Here is a 17,509-nt window from a genome sequence, read left to right as displayed (position 1 = left end):
AGATCATTCAGACTGCCCTGAAGTAATTACCTGGATAGGTACTCAGGAAATGTTGGACAGAAATATCCTAGTCCAATTCCTGGACAACTCCAGAACTGACCATCCAGTCAACCCTCGTACTCCGACTGCTCCCCTGATTACCCTTTCTGAACTCCCCTCAGCCTACCCAAATGCCATCCTGACCCCTTGATTACCCCCTCTATCCTCCAACTACCCTCCTGGTGCCCTGTCTACTCCCCTGGCCCCTATGACTTCCCTTCTGAACACCAAACTACCTTCCTGAACAGCTCCAGTCTATCCAGCTACCAACCTGACCGATGACTACCCTTCTGACCTTCCCCAAGTGCTCCCAACTTGACTACGTATCTCATCCATTTACCTCCATCCATTTACCCACTTCACCCAACTACCAACTTTACCCACCTACCCCGGACCCACCTTCCAATTGATTCCTTGCTCATTAATCCATCAGCCACTTCACCCACCTCCCCTGCACACTTAGCAATGTCTTTCACTGTCTATTTACCCACCTTTCCACATCATCCGCATATCCTGGTCCACTTGCACACCTACCACCTATCCGTTTAGCCACCTCATCCACCTACCTACTCACTCACTCACTCACTCACTCACACTTACCACAAAACAACTTGTGCTGTAAAAATGTGTGCCCTATCTTTCTCCAACTCTAGTATGCTCCAATAGAGTTCTTTGTGGGATGCTGCACTCCTCGGGGGCGATTCTCCCCAAAAAATTCTAAATGTCGAATTTGTGAGCAAACGGGAGAAAATCCCGCTGGACTTTTAAAATGAATCTCCCACGCTCTGCGCACTGGAGAGTGCACAAGTGTAAATCACGATAAAAATCAGGGGGTGGGGCATATCCCTGCAGAAGAGGCCAGCAGCATAGTGCTGAGCAAGCCACTGTACATGCACCGATCTACTAGTGTCGAGATCAGCACATGCACAGTGGCCCCTGTCTGCCAGCTCCCTGCTTACTGACCAGCTTAATCGCTGGCCAGCCCCACGATGCCTGCATCACCGGCCGTCCACTTCCCCCCCACGCCACCATCCCCCTCCATCCACGGCCTGATCGCTGGCCCCCCCCCAAACATGTCCATGCCCAGCCCCAGCTGCCCCCCCCACTTCTGGCCCACCTTGATCTCTCGCCACTGGAGTCATGTCCCCTCCCGACAGTGCCGACACCCCCCCCGCTGGAATGCTAACACCCCTTGCAACCCCGACCCTCTCCCCAGCAGGCTGCTCCCCTCACCCCAATGGCAGCCCCGATCACTGGCCTCCCTCCCTCCTCCACCGATTTCGACTGCAGAGTGACAATGGGACCCTCCTATACCCACTGATCACCCCCCCAGAGGCCTTAGTCCCCATCAGGCCCTGCCCCCATTAGGCCCCACACTCTTGGGTACTACTCCATGCCTGATGGGCCATTCTGGGTTGTTCCCTGGGCATTGGCACTTTGCCCCAGGTGCCAATGCCAAGGGGCCAACTCCAGCTGCCCAACATTCTGGTGGGCCTCAATTGTCCCTATTTCACTCCAGTGGGGTTGGGCCACCAGCTCCCCAATAATGGGGAGCGACCGGAATCCCTGCTGGAGTGAAATACTTCTGGCAGGGAGGAGTGACTATCAGATCCAGAGACTTCAGTCCTGGGCCTGTTAATCATCTTAAAATAGGAGGGTAATGAATCTTTGCATAAATTATTCAGCTCCAGCTTGGAGCCGATGGCGCTGGAAATCTAGCATTGGGAGATGCGCTCAGTGGGAAGTCCGCAAAACAGCATCTGCTACAGTCTCCCAGCCCACAGCACAAAGAAATCAGTGCAGTAGGATAGGAGAATCACCCCCTCATGTCTGGAACAGCCAGATCCGGTAGAAATGCAAAGTAGTGGCAGTTCAGGCAAATTTTCATACGTAGCTGCAATCCAATGAGGTTTGCTGCACATCAGATGATCTGGGCCAACATATTAATCATAGAGAGAAACATTGTATATTGAAATAATCTGCAAACTAAAAGAAACTGAGTAAGAAATAGGAAAAACATGAACCATTCTGAAGTATGGTCTTTTGCTGTACCCTCACCCAAGCTGCCAGGAGAAGGCTGTAACCCTTACTGGGGGCTGGTACCCTGTCTGCTGCTGGGCACCAAACTTGAGGCGGTAAAATTGTACCTGTCCACATTGCCCCCAGCCCACCCAATAATGTTTCTGGAAACTGGAAGCTGACTGCAAATTACCACATGATCTCATTAATGCCTGCTTAACAAGGCTTTTAACAAGTTCACATCACAGAGGTCAGCAGCTTTCTGCTCTGGGATCCTCAAACCCTTATTGACCAAAATTGGAATGGAATTGGGAAGCCAGCATGCTGAGTGGCCTCATTTGTCTGTGCTCCCGATGTCAGCTAGGTCCAAATATTCTTTGCAGATCATCTGATCAGTATCATATTGCAGTTTGTAAGTGATTGCTGTGCGTAAACTAGCTCAGTAAATAGTCTCACAACACCAGGCTAAAGTCTAACAGGTTTATTTGGCAGCACAAGCTTTCGGAGTCACAGGCTCCTTCTTCAGGTGAGTGAAGAATTGTGTTCACAAAGTGAGCGTATATAGACGCAAACTCAATTTACAAGACAATGGTTGGAATATGAGTCTTTATAGGTAATCAAGTCCTAAAGGTACAATGTGAATGGAGAGAAGGTTAAGCACAGGTGAAAGAGGTGTGTATTGTCTCCGGCCAGGACAGTTACTGAGATTTTGCAAGTCCAAGCAACTTGTGGAGTTTACAGATAATGTGGTTTGAATCTAAGATTCCAACCATTATCTTGTAAATTTGTGAACACAACTCCTCACTTGCCTGAAGGAGCCTGCGACTCTGAAAGCTTGTGCTGCCAAATAAACCTGTTGGACTTCAACCTGGTGTTGTGAGACTTCTGACTGTGCTTACCCCATCCAACAATGGCATCTCCACATCATGTGAATCAGCTGTCATGGTTTCTGTATTACAATAGTGGCTTCATTTCAGAAGTACTCCATAGCTGGCAAAGTGTCGCAGGACATCCTGCGGTTATGAGATTATAAAAATCAATGAGGGCTAAGTTCGTCACAATCCATTTCTGTTCCTGAACCAAGCCAGAGGAGGATTGTCCTAAATTGGTTGTTGTGCATCATTTTAATGGCTGAGGTGAATTGCTGGCATCAGGAACATATCTAGAGGCAGCTTGCCTCTGTGGCCTGGTTTGAGCTGATTTCCCCATAGGCAGTAGCCCACAGATAAGTGGGACTGCGGACGAGGAGAGCGCGAAAGGAATTGAGTCTGGACCAACGACACCCACAATAGTGCTATGGTTCACTCCTGTTCCAGTTCAAGATTAGTATGAAGATAAACTTATATTATCAATAGAGACTTTGATTTTAACTGTGACCCAAATGTTTAGACATGAAATATCCTGCTGGCGCAAGATGATGGCACAGTGGTTAGCACTATTGTCTCACAGCTCCAGGGACCCGGCTTTGATTCCCAGCTTGGATCACTGGTTGCATGGGTTTCCTCTGGGTGCTCCGTTTCCTCCCACAGTCCAAAAATGTGCTGGTTAGGTGCATTGGCCATGCTAAATTCTCCCTCAGTGTACCCAAACGGGTGCTGGGTATTTTTACAGTAACTTCATTACAGTGTGAATGTAAGCCTACTTGTGACTAATAAATAAACTTTACTTTGCAACATTTATCATCATTGCATCTATTTTACATCTGTAAATTGGGCACACTGGGATAGATTTAATGCAGCCTGTCACAGTGAATATCATTGTAGCCTGATCCATTTAATCATGGGAAAGGCTTTCCATCAGTGTTCTGTTGATGGCAGAATCTCCCTTGATTAAGTCAGAGGGCAGAACAGACTGACACTGGAGGCCTGCTGCTGCCAGCAGAATGTTAACAAGGCTCATTAATGAGCCAATTGATATCCATTATCCTTGAGCCCAAAGCAATTCAATGAGAACCTATCGGTTTCGGCAATCGGGCCTACCAGGTTGGGTTCCTCATTTTTAGGTATGCAATGCCTGATGGAAGGACCCAGCACCACAAAGAGGGAGGACCAGAAAGTGACCCCTTGCTCATGTCTCTGACTAGCCCACCTCCCCAACTGAGATTCCACGCTTCTCGGCCTTTTGGCTAAGATCACATGTAGTATTGACATGCTGCACTTGGTTGAAGTCATTAGGTTACATTTCAGCTTCATTTGAAGCAATTTTTAAAAGCAGCATCTCGGCCTTTTGGCTAAGTTAGGGATCACTTCTCAGCCTTTTGGCTAAGATCACGTGCAGTATCGACATGCTGCACTTGGTTGAAGTCATTAGGTTACATTTCAGCTTCATTTGAAGCAATTTTTAAAAGCGGCATCTTGGCCTTTTGGCTAAGTTAGGAATCACTTCTCAGCCTTTTGGCTAAGATCACGTGTAGTATTGACATGCTGCAGTTGGTTGAAGTCATTAGGTTACATTTCAGCTTCATTTGAAACAATTTTTAAAAGCGGCATCTCAGCCTTTTGGCTAAGATGCAAATTAAATCAAGCCTTGGAGGAGGAGCTACACCTACTCCAATCAGCTTGGATCATGTGAGAGCCCTGTCTTGTCAGCTTGGATCGGGAATGTCCCAACTTGTTGGGTCTCCGAATTGGCTTTAATTTGACTTGATTGGATTGGAATAAAGTAAACAAAAAAAAAATGAAAAGAAGGGATGCTTTTCTGTGCATCAAGTCCACAGTCTCCAGGGTAAAAAGGGAAATACTAGGAAGACAGTAAAAACCAAACACTGTAAGAGAAATGATGGGTCAATTAGATGCCATGGGTCCTTTCAGTGAAAAAAAAACATCAAGTTCCTATATTAAGCATTTTCAATACTTTGTACAAACGAGAAAAATTACAAACAAGTTGCTCATATCAGCTTTTCTCAGTACAATAGGAAATAAAACCTTTAATTTGCTGCAAAGCTTGGTTCAATCATCAAAGCCAGTACAATGTTGCCTGGATGATATTCTAATTAATGGAATTTGATTTGATTTGATTTATTATTGTCACATGTATTCACATACAGTGAAAAATATTGTTTCTTATGCATGATACAACCAAAACATACCATTCATAGAGAAGGAATGTAGTGTTACAGTCATAGCTAGGGTGTAGAGAAAAATCAATTTACTGCAAGAAGTCTGACAGCAACAGGAAAGAAGCTGTTCTTGGTACATGACCTCAGACTTTTGTATCTTTTTCCCAAAGGAAGAAGGTGGAAGAGAGAATGACCAGGGTGCGTAGGGTCCTTAATTATGCTGGCTGCTTTGCCAAGGCAGTGGGAAGTATAGACAGAGTCACTGGATAGGAGGCTGTTTTGCAGGATGAATTGGGCTACATTCATGACCTTTTGTGGTTCCTTGCAGTCTTGGGCAGGGCAGGAGCCATACCAAGCTGTGATACAACCAGAAAGAATGCTTTCTATGGTGCATCTGTAAAAGTTGATTAGAGTCATAACTGACATGCCAAATTCATTACCACAAGATGTGGATGATGCCAAAACATTGAATGCATTCAAGAGGAGGCTGGATATAGCACTTGGGGCAAATGGGATCAAAGCAGGATTAGGCTATTGAGTTGGATGATCAGCCATAATCATAATGAATGGTGGAGCAGGCTCGAAGGGTCAAATGGCCTGCTCCTATCATCTACAATTCTATGTTTATATTACAATAGGATTCGCATTCTAATCAGTAATCTCTAAACTGTCTGTGCTTTATATGCTCTGTCTGAGGCCAGAACTCCCCATTCACCTGACGAAGAGGCAGTCCCCTCGAAAGCTTGTGAGTATTATCAAATAAATCGGTTGGACTAAAACCTGGTGTTGTCAGACTTTTTACTATATTACAAAGTCCAGTGAACAAGAGCACTTGAATAATTTAAAAGTAACATTAGAGAGTCCACAAGCACATGGTCTGTGTATCAAGAAAGAAAAATGTGACCTTTTCCAGAAGTTCATCTACTACTTGGGTCATGACATGCATAGAATAACTAAATTGATGGACACCATTTTAGAAGCACCACGTCTGACGAATTTGATGCAATTGAGGTCCTTTTAGGATTAGTAAATTATTATGGCAAATTTGTTCTTAATTTAGATGCACTATTGAAGTTGTTGCATAATTTGCCTTATATGAAGAGTGCAGAGGAGGTTTCCCAGGATGTTGCCTGGTATGGAAGGACTGGGGTATGAGGAAAGATTGAAGAAATTGGGGCTCTTCTCCCTTGAAAGACGCCGACTGAGGGGGGATCTAATAGAGGTATATAAGATTATGAAGGGTATAGATAGAGTAAACAGAGGTAAGCTATTTCCAATGATAGAGACACGTAGGACAAGGGGCCATGGACTTAAGGTGAGGGGGGAGAGATACAACACAGATATTAGAGGGAGGTTTTTCACTCAGAGGGTAGTGGGGGTATGGAATGCTCTGCCAAGTAAGGTGGTGGAGGCAAACACGCTAGAGTCATTTAAGAGTAACTTAGACAGGCACATGACTGGGTTGGAGATGGGTGAATATAGGAGATTGTTTTAAATAAGGGTCATTAGCATTGGGGCGTCCCTGGTAATGTAAATGGATATGGTATGATAATAATGTTTTTTCTCTTTTCATTCACAGGTTTTAAGTTGGTCCACCTCGTGTCCAATGAGGGGCATACACGTGATGGGTTGTACTGGGGCTGCTCTTGGTTGTTCGAGATTGGCCTAGTGCTTCATGTCGTTAGTGTGTGCCTAAACTGGACAAGATACTGGGCAAGATGACAGCTCAGTGACTATCGCTGATTGCTGTGCAGACACATGGATTTGGGCCGGTGTCTGTGGGAGTTTACGCATTCTCCCCGTGCTTGCGTGGGTTTTCTCCAGGTGCTCCGGTTTCCTCCCACACCCCAAAGATGTGCTGTTAGGCTGATTGGCAGGAATAAATTGTCCCTAAATCAGATTCCCTCAATCTGGATGGCCATAAAACATTAGACAGGGGTCGTGGGTGGAGAGGGGGACTGGTGGTGTTGAGATGGCGGTGCGGGCTCGTTGGGCCGAAGGGCCTGTTTCCCGGGCTGATTTTGTTCTTTGAAACAGTCACAGAACTGGAAAAGAGAATATGAGGAAGCATACAAAGACAACAAAGATGCTTTGTAAAGATCTGAAGTTTTGACTCATTTTAATCCAAAGCTAGCACTGCTACTTGCTTGCAATGCTTCACCATATTAAGCAGGGGCAGTAGTTTCACATACAATGCATTTGAGAGAAGAACAATCAATGTCGTTGCTTTGCATATTCTGACTAGTGCTGAAGCTATTTATGCTCAGCTAGAAAAAGAAGCATTGAGTATAACTTCTGGTATGCAAGATTTCATCATTATTAATATAGTCATCATTTTCATTATTGATGGATTATATTCTTATTATTATCTTATTATTGACCTTTAAATACTTTTTTGGGCCATATAAAGACATACTATTGTTAGCTGCTAGCTGATTATGAAGATGGTCATTGATCTTATCTATATTCTTATGATATAAAGAATCATCAGTCAGAATACCATACTAATGCTAATGCATTATCTAGCTTAGCCTTATCTATTGATTTGATTTGATTTATCTTTGTCACATGTATTAACATACAGTGAAAAGTATTGTTTCTTGCACATTAGAGACAAAACATACCATTCATAGAGAAGGAAACGAGACAGTGCAGAATGTAGTGTCACAGTCATAACTGGGGTGTAGAGAAAGATATCAACTTAATGCAAGGTAAGTCCATTCAAACATCTGACAGCAGCAGAGAAAAAGCTGTGCTTGAGTCGGTTGGTACGTGACCTCAGACTTTTGTATCTTTTTCCCAAAGAAAGAAGGTGGAAGAGAGAATGTCTGGGATGCGTGGGGTCCTTAATTATGCTGGCTGCTTTGCTGAGGCAGCGGGAAGTGTAGACAGATTCAATGAATGGGAGGCTTCTTTGCGTGATGGACTGGGCTACATTCATGGCCTTTTGTAGTTTCTTGTGGTCTTGGGCAGAGCAGGAGCCATACCAAGCTGTGATACAACAGAAAGAAGGCTTTCTATGATGCATCTGTAAATGTTGGTGAGAGTCACATTGGTGAGAGAGAGATATTGACCAAATACCATCGACTAGTTTTGTTAATATTCTTTACTTCTTGCTGGTAGAATATTTGCCTGTGTCAGCTTCTCATGTTCAAAGACATACCAAGCACACAACACAAGAATACAAGATAAAAGCAAATTACTACGGATGCTGGAATCTAAAACCAGAAGAGAAAATGATGGAAAATCTCAGCAGGTCTGGCAGCATCTCTAAGGAGAGAAAAGAGCTGACATTTTAAGTCCAGATAACCCTTTGTCAGACCTAAAATGCATAGAAAGTGAGAAATATTTATACTGCACGATGAGGGAATAAAAGATGAGTCATAGCCACAGAAACCAGGGAAAAGACTACTAATAGCTGTTCACAGAGAGAATAAAGGTTGTGAATGGCCAAACGGCAGAGAAGATAAAATTAAGATGTTGGGGTGGAAATGGATGGGACAGAGGTAAGATTTAGAAAAGGAGGAGAAAAGGTAAGAATAGGGCAATAAAGTAGGGGAAAGAGTAAGGGGGGAAAAATGAAGAAAGCCAAGAAAGAAATGAAAGGTAGAGAACAGTAAAAAATTAACACAAGAAATAGAAGCAGGAGAAGGCCACCAGGCCTTCAAGCTTGTCCCATCATTTAATATGATCATAGCTGACTGATGCCAACCTCAGCTGCTTTTCTGTGCCAATTCCCCAGAGCTCTCTATCAAATATTTATCCATCTCCACTTTAAATACTTCTAATAATCAAGCCACCACTACACCTCTGTGAGAAGAAATTTCTACATACCTCAGTTTGAAATTAACAGCCCTTTATGTTGTAGATCTGTTCCCTTGTTCAAGACTCTCCCACAAGCAAAAACATCTACCATTTATCCTGTCAAGCCCTCTCAGGATTTTACTTGTTTGAATAAGGTCACTCCTCACTCTCCTAAACTCCAAGGAATTCAGATCTAGACTATTTAGCCTCTGTTGATAGGAAAGCTCTTATCCCAGGGATTAGCCTGGTGATTCTCCTTTGGACTGCCTCCAATGTTAACTATATGCTTTTTTAGATTAGGAGACCAAAACTATACACAATATTCCAGGTGAGGCCTCACCAACATTCTGTACAATTACAGCAAAACTATTTTTAAATTCCAATGCCTTTGCAATAAAGGCCAAGATGATGTTGCCTTCTTAACTACTTGTTTGGAAGTGCCTGCTAGTTTTTTGTGATCCATGCACTAGAACACCTAGATCCCTCTGTACTTCACTCTCCCACAGTCTCGCTCCATTTAGATAATAATCTGCCTTTTGACTCCTCTTATCGAAGTACATGACCTCACACTTTCTCACATTAAATCCATTTGCCCAGGTTTTCACCCAGTCACCCAGTCTATCTATATCCCATTGCAGAACCACAATACCTTCATCACAACATGCCCTTCCACCTATCTTTGTATCATTGGCAAATTTAGAAACCCTACATTCTGTTCCTCCCTCTGGGTCATTAGTGTAAATAGTGAACAACTGCAGGCCAAAAACCTTGCATACTCCATTAGTTACATTGTTCCTCCCTGAAAAGGACCCATTTATTCTAACTCTGTTTTCTACATGACAGCAGCTTTCAATCCGTGCTAATACACTTCCAATTGTATGGGCTTTTACTTCATGTATTCGCCTCTTTGCAGCACCTTGTCACACAATCCTAGAATCTCTACAGTACAGAAGGAGCCCATTCAGCCCATCAAGTCTGCACTGACCACAATCCCATGAATTGTGGTATTACGATGAGAAAAACTGAATGGGTGATAACGGATACAGGGGCTGGAAATGTCAGGCCATTCACGCCTGCAGGATCCTCCAGTTCCGCTGACAGCACACCCCTGCCGCGGGTTTCCCAGTGACCGAGGGATGCATTCAATGAGAAAGCCTCTGGACAATGGCAGAACCAAAAGATTCCCCTGCTGGCCAATAGCGGGCCATCTCCACTGCCGCTGTGAAACGCACAGCGGGGTGCATGGAAAATCCTGCAGAGCGGATCATTCGATCTCGGAGGAAGGACATCTAGATGGTGAAGATTGTGATGCTCTCTGAACCCCTCGTTGGATCAGTGCCTTGCAGCCCACGCTCCTATCCTCTGTATAATTTGGATTTGAACAATATTCTGGTAAAAGGTGATATAACTAGCTGGTATTTTTTTCAGACTTTATTTCTAAAACCCACTTTATTTCAGCAGCAGCTGAAGCGATGTTTCTGCAGAGGAATATTCAGGATAGTCTGTCTCTCAGTTTGTGATTTCTTAACCTAACAGAAAATGTGTGAGGCAAAATGACACTGGCCTGTGACAATTGTGCGCACAAGAGCAAGGGTGGAAGTTAATAACCATAATTTTTAAATTAATTTGTGGGACATGGGCGTCGCTGGTTGGCCAGCATTTATTGCCTTTTCTTAGCTGCCCAAGAGATTCAGTCACATTGCTGTGGCACTGAGTGATATGTAGGCCAGACCAGGTGAGGATGGCAGATTTCCTTCCCTAATTAATAAACAATATTCACCCTCCCCCCCCCACCAACTCCAGACAAAACTCACCCCCCCACCTCCATTCCAGAAATACTCATGCTCCACCCCGGCTCCAGACAGTACCCACCACCACCCCACCCCCCATTCCAGACAATATTCAACTCCCCTCCACCACCAACTCTGGCAATGTTCACATCCCCCCCCCCCCCCCCCACCCTTCACTCCTGACAATTTCATCACACCCACTTGCCACAATGTTCACTTCCACCCCTCTTGACAATATTCAGTTCTCCCCCAGCAATTCTGCCAACGTTTACCTCTACACTCCTGACACACTACCAGCAATGCTCACTGTTGCCCACTGCCCCAGCCACTTTAGACAAAATTCACTTCTCTCCTGACCTTGCCTTCTGCAATCCCTGGCCCCTGTCTGGCCAATGTTGAGAGAGTCAGCATTATTGAACAGTGGCTGGAGAAGTGGGGGGTGAACACTATTGAGGCACCTAGAGAAGAATTGTTTGATAGAGCAGACGCAGCACGGATTCGTTAAGGGGAAGTCGTGTTTGACAAATTTATTGGAATTCTATGAGGATGTGACTAGTGCGGTAGACAGAGGGGAACCGGTGGGTGTGGTGTTTCTCGATTTTCAGAAGGCGTTTGATAAGGTGCCGCACAAAAGGTTGCTTCAGAAGGTTAGGGGGCATGGAGTTGGGGGTAAGGTGTTAGCGTGGATAACTGTCAAATAGGAGGCAGAGAGTGGGTATCAATGGGTGCTATTCTGATTGGCGGTTGGTGACTAGTGGAGTGCCGCAGGGATCGGTGCTGGGGCCTCAGCTATTTACCATTTATATAGATGATCTGGAGGAGGGGGCTGAGTGTAGGTTGACAAAATTTGCTGATGACACAAAGATGAGTGGAAAAGCAAATTGTGCAGAGGGTGTGGAAAGTCTGCAGAGGGATCTAGATAGGCTGAGCGAGTGGGCAAGGACCTGGCAGATGGAGTACAATGTTGGCAAGTGTGAGGTTATCCACTTTGGTAGGAATAATAGTAGGAGGGATTACTATTTAAAGGGTGAAAAGCTGCAGCATGCTACGGTGCAGAGGGACCTGGGGGTCCTTGTGCATGAATCGCAAAAACCCAGTCTGAAGGTGCAGCAGGTAATCAAGAAGGTGAATGGGATGCTGGCCTTTATAGCGAGGGGGATAGAATATAAAAGCAGGGAGGTCTTGCTGCAACTGTACAGGGCACTGGTGAGGCCACAGCTGGAGTACTGTGTGAAGTTTTGGTCACCGCACTTGTGCAAGGATATTTTGGCCTTGGAGGGAGTGCAGAGGAGGTTCACTAGGCTGATACTGGAGATGAGGGGGTTGACTATGAAGAGAGACTAAGTAGACTGGGTCTGTACTCGTTGGAGTTTAGAAGGATAAGGGGGGATCTGATAGAGACGTATAAGATAATGAAGGGGATGGATAGGGTACAGGTGGAGAGATTCTTCCCGCTCAGAAAGGACAGCAGGACTAGAGGGCACAGCCTCAAGATAAGGGGGGTGCAGTTTAGAACGGAGTTGAGTAGGAACTTCTTCACTCAAAGGGTGGTGAATCTCTGGAATTCTCTGCCTGTTGAAGTGGTGGAAGCTACCTTGCTAAATATATTTAAGACATGGGTAGATAGGTTTATGGTAGGCAAGGGGATTAAGGGTTATGGGGAGAAGGCGGCAAAGTGGAACTGAGCCACTTCAGATCAGCCATGATCTTATTGAATGGCGGGGTAGGCTCGAAGGGTAGGATGGCCTACTCCTGCTCCTACTTCTTATGTTCTTATCCACACCCTATCCTTGTAACCCCACACATTTTACCCTGCTAATCCTCCTGACGCTAACGGACAGTTTAGCATGGCCAATCAACCTAACCTGCACATCTTTGGAGCGTGGGAGGAAACTGGAGCACCCAGAAGAAACCCATGAGTACATGGGGAGATTGTACAAACTCCGCACAGACAATGACCCGAGGCCAAAATTGAACTGGGACTCTGGCGCTGTGAAGCAACAGTGCTAACCACTGTGCCACCCTTCCAAATGCCTTTTGGAAATCTAAATATTCTACATCTACAGGCTCTCCTCACTCTACTCTCCCTGTTACATCCTCAAAGAATTGGACGAAATTTGTCAAACATGATTTACCTTTCATAAAACCATGTTGACTAGGTTTGATTATACCAGAAATGATCCTGTGTTGGGGAAGGTGATAGATTATGGTATTGAAAGGAACAATAGGTGGAACATGTTAAACACATTCTGATTTGAAAACAATTGTGTCAAGAAAGCTTGAATTGACCGTCCAAGGAGGGTATCTATTGTGAAGAATCTGAGTGATCATTCTTCCTAGTCTGCACAGAGGTGTTCTTGAACAATCATTAAGGGCATCATGCTATAGTCTGGATGAAAGAATTAGTGCATAGTTATTTTTGGTGGCTAAGTCTGGATGGTCAGATTGAAGAAAATGTGAGATAGTGTTAATTCTGTGCCTTTAAAAATGTATTTATATCATGTTTCTTGTAAGAGGCATGTTTAAAATTTAACTCCGTTTTATACGGTGACAATTTGGCTGCACCAGGCAGCTCACATGCTGAGAATGCAGGCTAAAGATTGATTTCAGCTAGGCGTGTATTTGTTTTTATCAGAGTTAGTGCATTTTTGTTTATTTGTGGGGTATGGGAGCAGGGTTTTGATTAAGTTGAGCAACAGAAGCAGAGTGATGTGAATGGGTGGAGCTACGCTTGCAGGGAAAATATATAGTTCTGTTTCATTTTAAAACAGTCAGTTTCTGCCTGATCCTAAAAGATAGAGGTGACTCCCTCCCCCCCTCTCTGGAGGTTCATATTTGAGGTTGCCAAAAGACAGGTGTCTCTCTGTCTCTCTCACCTTCCCTCCCTCTTTCTGGAGGTGTTCAAAAGGTTCTAGAACACAAGCGTGCCTGTTGCTAACTGATTTTGAAGAGAAGTTTAAGTCTATAAGAGGAATATTTTTTGAATTAGAACTAAACGAGATAGGCTAGTAGTTAAGAATTGTATCTTGTCATGTTTTTCAATTGGTAAAAATTAAGCTAATATATTTGTTAAAGTTAAACTGTATTGTTTATTTTGATAAATAAAAAACTTCCTACTATGCCAATAGAATTACATCTGGAATGAATCACACCTCTACTCCAGGAAGGCAAGAAGCCTTGCTTTCAGCTAACTCGCAGAATTTTAAAAACCCAGGGAGAGGGATGTTCCTTTTAAACTCAAACTGCTGCTAACCAAAACAGAAAATGAAACCTTAAATTCACTAGAAAGTAAAAAAAAACTGTCCAGAACACATGACCTGCCAAACAGCCTTCCTCCTAACAATGCAGAGTCATAAAATATCCCAAAATAAATATAAACAAGTCCCATTTAAGGCACTTAAGGAACAATAAAAGGATTTCTCCAGCCAACTCAGCCACAATGACATCAGCTGAGGCTTGGAGAGCTGCAGAGAATATGAATTAGAACCATAGAACATTACAGCACAGAAACAGGCCTTTTGGCCCTTCTTGGCTGAGCTGAACCATTTTTTTGCCTCGTCCCACTGACCTGCATCTGGACCATATCCCTCCACACACCTCTCATCCATGTACCTATCCAAGATTTTCTTAAATATAGAACCATAGAACATTACAGCACAGAAACTGGCCTGTTTCTCTTCAAAACATCGCTTCAATGTACATCAGTGTCACAATTGAAATATTGGGGGGATTCTCTGGGTTTGCTAGCTCCCAGGGAATATTGTGACGGTCTGGGGAATTGGGCGTCGGCGCAAAAACAGGTTTTATGCCAGTCACTAAACTGCTTCCAAACCACCCAGGCCATGCCACTGGCCCCAATTGGATTCCTGGTCAGAGCAGGTGGGAATGCAATAAATATTCAAACATTCTCCATAATATCTCATTAGTGGACTAGGAAGCTGATTCAATGGACGCCTGAGATGCTCACGCCCCTCCAACTGCCTGCTCCATCTTGACATGGTGCCCTTCATAAACATTCAGCTGGTGTACACATCAGGATGATGGGCTTGGGTTGGCAGTGTGCCTCATTGCCTCATCGCTGGAGGGTGATGATGATTTGCTGTGAGGAAAGTTGTGGTGCCCCTCAGCATCTGAAGTCTGACTCCAGCCTTTCCGATAGCCCACTTATCTCCTGCTTCCTCATTGTTGTAGTGATGGGTTCATTTGATCCCACATTACTGTAAGAGGTTGGGGGTGGGGAAGTTCATAGATCATATCTCTGGGGTCATGGACAGGTGATGCTGTCAAAAGCAAGGGTCTAACACTGTTGCTCTCAAATGCCTCCAGCTAGGAATGAGTGTGGAGGCCTTGTGGGAAGATTAGATGTCCAAGCAGCCCCCCTCTCTGATTCCCTTGCCTTTAAGGAACAGACAATAGGCCAATTGGTATGGAAGTGACATGTTTATTAGTGACACTGTACAAGTGATGTGCCCTTTCCCTTTACATGTGAAACTTCACCTATGCTGACTTAATGATCCTCTATCTTCATCTTCTTTTGTTCCCTCCCACTCCTTCTAAGTGTTCCCAGATTGCACATTGGGGATGGAGGTGGACTGCTGATGACTGAGCCTTTTAGCCTCTGCTGCCCTTGGATGGCGTTCTCTGGAGGGTCTGGACTTCGAAGGGCCCCGTCTACTTTTGCGCATCGCAGGTGACAATGTACTACCCTGTTCTGCCCATTTTCCAGGAGAAATGCCAGTGACAACAAAAGGGGATTTAGAAAGACTCCATGGTTGTAGGCCCTGGGCTGGGCTTCAGCATTTCCTGTTCCTTCAGGGTTCTCATTGGTCCTGAATCACTCCTAGAGAGGGAATGGCAGCTGGAGTGAGCTCCAGAAGTCTCTCCATCATCCAACACTGCCAGTCCTGAAGAGTCCCTGCATCATGGTTTCCATGCCTTCAGCAATTGGGAAATGCTGTGGATGCTCTCAGAAGTGGTTCTGTGCGACTGGGCCGAGCTCTTATGTGTATCAGTAGTTTCCCAGGTGGCTAGGGCCGCAGCTTTAGACATCACTGGGTGGACCAATCCCAGAAGTCATTCTTCCTGGACATCCTGGCCCAGGCTTTCCACTGTGGATGCCACCCTTGCAGCTTTGGGCTGGGTACCAGCACCAGCACCATCTCCCATGAGATGAGGCTGAAGGACTCCTCCAGTCATTCCTGATTCTGCTGGAAGATCACTGACACCCCTTCCAGTAAAGACTGGCTCTGCTTTTTCATATTGACCATTGTTCGGATGATCATTTTCAGGGGCCCAATGACTGCCTTGGGGCCAGTAGTTCTCGGGGAGACATCAGGCCTCTGATTGACCACTCCCTTGGATGTTCCAGCCTTCACCTGATGTGCAATTGTAGCAGTATTGTGCTCACCAGCAAGTGCCCCAGAAGTCCTTGTGCATGAGTCGTAAAAACCCAGCTTGCAGGTGCAGCAGGTGGTCAGGAAGGCGAATGGGATGCTGGCCTTCATAGCGAAGGGGATTGAATATAAAAGTAGGGAGGTCTTGCTGCAGCTGTATAGGGCATTGGTGAGGCCGCAGCTGGAGTACTGTGTGCAGTTTTGGGCGCCGCACCTGCGCAAAGATATTTTGGCCTTGGAGGGAGTGCAGAGGAGGTTTACTAGGCTGATACCGGAGTTGAGGGGGTTGAGCTATGAGGAGAGGCTGAATAAACTAGGCTTGTACTCGTTGGAGTTTAGAAGAATGAGGGGAGATCTCATTGAGACGTATAAAATGATGAATGGGATGGATAGGATAGAGGTGGAGAGACTCTTCCCGCTCAAAAAAGACAGTAGGGCTAGGGGGCACAGCCTCAAGATAAAGGGGGGGCGTTTTAGAACGGAGTTGAGGAGGAACTTCTTCACTCAAAGGGTGGTGAATCTCTGGAATTCTCTACCCGTTGAAGTGGTGGAGGCTGCCTCGCTAAATATTTTCAAGAAGCGGGTTGATGGGTTTTTGATAAGAGAGGGGATTAAGGGTTATGGGGAGAGGGCCGGAAAGTGGAACTGAGCCACGACAGATCAGCCATGATCTTATTGAATGGCGGGGCAGGCTCGAAGGGCCAGATGGCCTACTCCTGCTCCTATTTCTTATGTTCTTATGTTCTAAGTCTGTCTACTAACATTCCCACTGAGGTGCCTCTGTGCTGGTACTTGGTGCTGGTGAATGCAGTGACAGGACGTCTGTGTCCTCCCCAAAGCTGTGGCCTGGGTACTCAGAAGGGTTGAATGCCAGGATGCAACCCTGAATGGCCTAGACTCAGCTGATGGAGATTCTGCAAGACAAAGGACATGGAGTCAGCCGGTGGAAGGGTCAAGGGTTTGGAGAGTGATAGACTCACTTGAGATAACTCATTGCAAGGTTGGCAAGCTCCCAATCATTAACAACTCATTCCTGGGTCTTTCCCACAATTTCCCAGGCCCTCTCCTCAGTGTGGGTAAGTACTTGTATCTCAAGATGCTTCTGCCTGTCTTTGCCTGCTTCCTCTTGTTGATGACAATCTTTGCATATGGGGACACAAAGATCACAGAGAGGATGGCCTGATTAGGATGGAGACCTGATAGCTGGTAGCATGCGTGAGCATGTGGCTATGCCAATTGGATGGCGTGATGTGGACTTCCAGAGGTGGTTGGGGAGTACTGAGGGGGATTCTGTGTGACAGTGTTAGAAGGTGGTGCAGTGGGATTGAGGGGGTTTAAGGTGAAATGGCAGAGGTTAGGGATAATGCCAGGAGCAGGGAAATAGGCACTCACTCTTGCAGATGAAA

At 45.4% G+C, this 17,509-nt stretch overlaps 1 non-coding gene across 1 annotated transcript; it reads left to right on the top strand.

Annotated features, from left to right (window-relative positions):
- Window positions 1-4,435: 4,435 nt before the first annotated feature.
- On the top strand, window positions 4,436-4,627 carry LOC145341615 (U2 spliceosomal RNA). Its single transcript, XR_013886387.1, has one exon. It is a non-coding gene; the product is annotated as a U2 spliceosomal RNA (small nuclear RNA).
- Window positions 4,628-17,509: the final 12,882 nt, after the last annotated feature.

This window comes from Carcharhinus amblyrhynchos, chromosome 3 (assembly GCF_965287045.1).
Source record: "Carcharhinus amblyrhynchos chromosome 3, sCarAmb.v2.hapA, whole genome shotgun sequence".
Taxonomy (NCBI): domain Eukaryota; kingdom Metazoa; phylum Chordata; class Chondrichthyes; order Carcharhiniformes; family Carcharhinidae; genus Carcharhinus; species Carcharhinus amblyrhynchos.
Note: the sequence above shows the minus strand (reverse complement) of the source record. Positions and strands in the feature narration are given on the sequence as shown.